The sequence below is a fragment of the Mesitornis unicolor genome, unplaced genomic scaffold (genome assembly GCF_000695765.1).
Source record: "Mesitornis unicolor isolate BGI_N332 unplaced genomic scaffold, ASM69576v1 scaffold16542, whole genome shotgun sequence".
In the NCBI taxonomy this organism is placed as follows: domain Eukaryota; kingdom Metazoa; phylum Chordata; class Aves; order Mesitornithiformes; family Mesitornithidae; genus Mesitornis; species Mesitornis unicolor.
The window spans coordinates 33,491-39,938 of record NW_010169976.1 but is presented as its reverse complement, the minus strand read 5'-3'; positions in this window follow the sequence as shown (position 1 = coordinate 39,938).

Below are 6,448 nucleotides of genomic sequence, written 5' to 3'. Positions count from 1 at the left end.
TAAAGGTCTTTTCCAACCAAATGATTCCATGTTTCTATAATAATGCAAGGTTTTAGGGTATTTTTATAACAGCTATTGACAAAGACCATGAAGAGCCCAACCACCGCTCTCGCTTGCACTGACACTTGAATTAGAAGAATTATTTTAAAGCAGACATACTTTATATAATACACTGCTCTGACTATAGCAGGAATTGTTTTTTAAAACTCAATTCTGCTTTCCGAGATTTGTTGTATTCTCCCTCGCATCACCAACCACTTAAAATAAGTGTTTTGTTCTTTGTATTTTAACTGAGTAAATTATCAGAGTTGAAACAATCAAGTTCTCAGGTTTGTGTTTTATCTTTGAATGAAGTTCATGAAATCTAAATATTGCACAGTCTAAAAATGTGAGTATCTTTTTACAGGTCAATTTATAAGAGGAGGTCTATAACAGTAACAGCCCCTTACTACACAGTAAAATTCAGATTACTGTTGTTGATGCCTCATAGCAGAACATTTTAAAGTCAAGGAATCAGCTTTGTTACTTGTGATAATACGTTTGGGAAAAAATGTACATTTCTGAAAGATTCATCATAGATTTTTACCAAGTATTTCTAATACTGGAAACAATATTTAAGCATCTGATGCCAATGTTTTTCACCTGAGGTTTGGAAAAGCCCCAAGAAGACTAAACTTTTCTACTCGATTTGTTATTTAAAACCCAGTCACAATCCCAACATATAAACCTGCAGGTGGAAACATGGCTAACATTAATTTAGTTCTCTATTTTAGATGTATTTTGGTACAGAGGTTAATTAGAGTTTCTAGTGTGGGCTCACTGGAAAAGCTCAGTTCTGAGTCTCTGAATCTGGTTTTAGCTTTCCTGCAACAAAAATAAAGATTTTTTCCTTTCTTTCTGATTCTCTCCAGTTCACAAACTGTTCAGGTGCTTAGGAACACACTGCAGCTCTCGGGAAAATATAAGTAGATGCTGTGGAGATCATCTCTATCTCTATTTTTTTTAGTAATCTCTACATTAGAGGACACTTGACACAGTAGAATCCCGCATGTTTTTTAGATACACGTTGCTTGGTTTCAAATAACTGCTTTTGTCAAATAACCTAGAATTTATCTTGTAAATTGTCTCAGTCATGGCATTTTCCAGACCGTCAGAATACTCGCTTAAATACTGAAGTCTTGGGTTTAAAATCCATTCTATGATTTTAATGAAAATTCTTGCTCAACAGCTAAATCCTTTTTAAAGCCCCACGAGCTGTGGTCTCCACAACTTGCTGTGAAAATAAGTTCTACTCTTAATAATATTTTAATGGAGCAGTGCTTTGCATGAAGTTTATGATTTGCCACTGGTCAGCTTAAGTGAAAGCTCTCTTGGGCTTGTTTCATGAGAAAAACCTCCTAATACACCTTCTCCAGACATGCCAATGCTTCCATTTTCCTTGGTACTTCTGACATAAATTTTCCAATATTTCTCTTTTCCCTTAGAAGATGGACAGTAATTGTCTTTCATCTCTTGACATGGGAATTTTTTGTCCTGTGCTTCCTATCGCCCCTTTAAACCTCCTCCCCATCCCAAAAAATTCCTGAGGCCAAGGCATTCCAGATTGAATTGTAAAATAACATTTACATCACTACATTATAGCACATCTAGCTTTCATCCCATTTGCTACGCACAATATCCTTTGGATTTTCAATTTTTCTAACAGGTTAATTTATTTCAAGGTTTTCTACCTCTTGAAAAGAAACACAAGGTCAAGAAGATATTGGTGCTCCTTGGGCATGGGCAGCTGCCACCTTCAGCAGTGTGCTGTAAATAAATGGAGATGACCTTGAGTGTTTTAATCATCATAATTAACGGATGCCTATGATGAACATTTAGACATGCTTCTGGATGTGCTTCAACGTCTCTAATTTATCCAGTTCGGTAAGATTATGTCTAAACACTGTTAGCGATGGTTGTAATTGCACAATTTGAGAACAGAAACACAAACGCAACGGAACACAACACAAAGACAACTTTGGTAAGGATCCATAGCAAAGATCCTTTGTATGTTTTTTTTTCCCCTTCAACACAGATACACTCTCAGGCTTTTAAAGTTTCTTCTAATGTCAAGGAGAAACACATGTTATTGGCCGTGCTCAGATGGGTTATTTCTACTTTGTCCCATCTCAGTCATTTATTGTCATATAATTCAGAATAAAGATCAAGCCAGAAAATAAATTTAGAGAAAATTTCTCCTTAGCTCTCAGCAATTGTTACCTGGAGCAGCAATTGGTATCCACATGGAAGGATCTCAAACCCAATACCTAGCAGAATTATTACAATTTACATAAATGGAGGATTTGGCTGTTTATCTTATTCTGTATGAATATATGAATTTAAGGTGCTGAGCTTTAACTTTGCCAGGCTCCTTTTCTCAGTAATAACTTAAGAAATGAGGCCCCCCAGCGTACTTGTGATGGAAAGAAAACTGTTTTACTTGTGCACTGCTCAGCTGCGTTGTACGTCTGCATCCCACCCTCTGTGAGAATGGGGAGAGAAGAAAGGTTTTACCTATGAATCCTGTTGGGGATGGTTGAAAATTTACAGAGTTTTCTGTTGGGAACATGATCACTCAATTAATGTCCTGGATGAACACACCTTGATCCTTGAAAAAGGTCTTCAAGGAATCAACTCCCACATTTACTACCCTGCTTTTCTACTTCTCTGAATTTCAAGACACTGAGCAGAAGCTGGGTGTCTGTCCCAGTCTCCATTCCCAGGACAGGTCCTTTCTGTGATGGATCACCTTCCCCTGTAGCAGTTGGTCCTATTAAGCCAACTCGGATGTGGTAAGCAAAACCATGGACTTAGACCAGAAGATCCACCAGTGAAGACAGCACACATAGAGGGGGAAAAAAAAGCAAAACCAACCCAAAATCACCTTCAGTCTGTAAGAGAAGAGGTGCACCACAGACGTTATGAGCTGCTAGATGGGACAACGCATCACCCAAAGAATTGGCTTGGCTTTATGGAGGGTATACGATGAAACCCTACAGGTGTGGAGCTGGATGTCCCCTGCAGCAGGTCAGAAGCCATGAGAAAGCACAATGGCTCAGACGCATGATCATCCCTCTACCAATGGTGTGGAAATTCATAGGATGGGTTTAAAATCTGTGCCCTGTACACCAGCCCTGCCCAGACGTGGAGGAAGGGACCTTTCCTGCATGCTGAGCAGGAGCTGGATCAGATCTGGGTGATGCCTGCACCCCTGGGGGTGCAGGATGTTCCCAGGGAAAAATTAGGTTTAGGCACCAGTTCTCTGCACAGTGATTTCTACAGGAGACTTAAGGCTTGATCCAAACCTTATTAAATCCATAACTGTCTTTTGACTGACTGCAGCAGTCTTTGAATAGGCTCTGACATAAATTTTCCAATATTTCTCTTTTCCTTTAGAAGATAGACAGTAATAATCTTTCAACTTTTGATGTGGGAATTTTTTCAACCTTTATTTACTATCACTCCTTTAAATCTCCTCCCCATCCTGCAAAATTCCTGAGGCCAAGGTTGAAGCCTGCATTCCAGATTGAGTTGTAAAATAACATTTATATCACTACATTATAGCACGTCTAGCTTTCATCCCATTTGCCACGCACAGTACAGGAATGACAACAGGAATTCTCATCTACATTTTTATATGTATATAGAGATATCTATATAATTTTATTTTTTTTTTGTGCAGACCACCTCACCTGGCTGCGACATAACACAGAACTATACAAATCCAACTTTGATTTGCTTTGCAGGCCAGTATTTGGGAGATAAAATAGTAAAATCATTCTTAGGTAACTGGACAACAGCTCAAACTGTGGACACATAGCGAATCTCCTGGGAGAATAGATTTCTTTCTAGAAATGTCAAATTTGGTAGGCCAGGCAAAGCTATTGAGCTAAAACTGAGCAAAAACCTGTCACATATCCAAATACACGAAAAAACCATTTCTCAGTCCATAAAATGAAACTGCTGAGTTTAACAATGGCACCAAACTCTATGAAGAGAAGACATCCCAAGGAGACTGCGCACCACACAACAGCCACCAGGAACAACGAGTGGCCCCGTGAGCCTGCCAGCGCTCAGATGATCGAGGCCATCTCTGAAGGCCTGGCTTTTATTTGATTTTCATGACTTGTCACGGCAGGAAATGACCACAGAAAATGGTTGTCTGTCCCTGTATTTAGAGGATGTGTCATAAAAATGCCATTATACCACTTCGCAGATACCCTCGGTACTCCTGGGTCTTTGATGCTGCAGTAGACGTAGCCCACGCTACACCAATTATACATAGTGCTGCTGAGGAACATGCATATTATTACATGTTATGTGCAATTTACAATGAGTTAATTTAAATTTCGGGGAGAATATTTTTTTTTTGGCATTTCAGACATGAAATCCAATGTATTAAAAATATTAATACAGCAGTTTAATTAGGAATCTTTATGTAGGAACCAGGACACAATGCAATCAACACATATAAATTTAGGGCACAGTCTGGTGCTTCCTGGCATGTAGAAATATTTGAGACAAGATTATAAGCATGTTGCACTAACCATAAATTCACAGTTGGATGCTTATTCAATAAAGTAGTTCTGTTTAGCTGCAGCAATTAAATGAGCACAGAAAATACTACCACATCTCTCACACACCTTGCCACGCTCCTTCCCCTTCCGAATGTCACTACTGACCTTTTCTGCATCATTTTGCAATTATTTACATTTCCTGGATAATTATATCTAAGGTTTCTGGAACATCAGGAGCACCTGTGTATCCTATAACCAGCATTTAAAGGAAGTAATCTTGTTGGCAGCTGTTGGCATGGATGCTCCCTCAGTATTGCAAGTTTTCTGAAGAAAGGTACCACCCACCAGAGAAGTTATTTATAGCATTCCTGAAAATGCTAGGGAATATATAGGAGGTGCTCTTTAGAAAATAAAAATACCTTTACTTAAGAATAATCACATATGTCTAGTAGAGAAGTAATCATTATTGTCATCTTCTGCAAAGTGATGAAATCACCTTACATGAATCCAGGCTTTTGTGGATGACAAATCTTCAGATCACACACGTACAGTCAATTTAAAGCCTCAATGAACATTCTCTTAAGTATATTTATAGATTCTATAGATTAAATCTACATGCAGATCAAAAATGCAGGATTTCAGCAAACGCTGTTTCCTGCCCTAATTTAAGAAGTACCAGACAGAGGAGAGGGCTGGGTTGGACTGGGTGATCTTCAGAGTTCCCTTCCAACCCATGACCTCTGATGGTTGTACCCCTGACCGAGCCAGGACACTCAAACCATGCACCCTAAAATATGACTTGTACATCCATGGAGCAGAGCTGAGCCCTGTGCCTGGCCAAGCATCTCCAGCTCACCAAGGGTTTGCGGTGGCACCATCTCGCCCCACGTCCTGCTGCATGGGCACTGGCTCCACCTCTGTCCTCAATGAAAGGTGTGGAGGACCTTGACCATGACTCAGCTTTGAGAAGAGAAAGTGAGAAATCCATGGCCAATGGTGGCTCCTGGCCAGAAGAGTGCAAGGGTAGGATATATCTCAACAAGGATGTGGCTGCTTGAGCTGCAACAGAGACCATCTCAGTTTTGGCCTCTTGAGAAAAAGTGTGGAGTAAACCTGCCTCGGTGCCAACGGTTAATGGTAACTCCTTCCCCTCACAACGGCCTTGCAAATATGTTTGTAGGAAAATGCTTTTTGTCTTGAATTTAAAAGCAAAATGTGCTTAATTAAAAAAGGGCTATTCCATTCCTCACTGGCTCCTCACCACATAGACGGACCCTCTCACCGTAATGCCACGTCTCCCGGGTTTAATGAATCACCAAATCCATTCTTTATTTCCAGGAAAGGACTACATTCTTCTCAAGTACCAGAAATTGTGGGAAAAGCCAGTGCAGGCAGTGCTTAACATCCAATAAATCAGGCCCATAGATGGCAGAATGGGACTGTCCAAAAAGCTCTCCTCAGGCGGGTGCTCTGGGAGGATCACATACTTCATGTGCTTACTCACAAAAACAACGTTTGGATGATACAGAGGACTCAGCCATGAATAATTAGCAAATTGCCATTCATTATTAATTTATTGGAACCGCTGCTTCTCTGTATTTTCCCCAGAAGGCTCAGACCTTCTATTTTACAGCTGCTGAATTTATTATTAATAGCCAGATCTTAGACATGGCCAACAAGTCTTCAGTTAGGGATGTGATAAATTTCGTTACATTTGCAGGATCTGAGGTGTTCACTACTTTATGATTTTCTATTCGTTTGAGGCTGCATTTCTATATCACTGAAAACCAGAGCCCTTTTGGTAGCAGAAGAAATAATCTCTTTCCCGGTATCCTTGGGTATTTGATCATTTTCCCTCTCAAATGGTTACTTCTCAGAAACTGAGAGGAAGG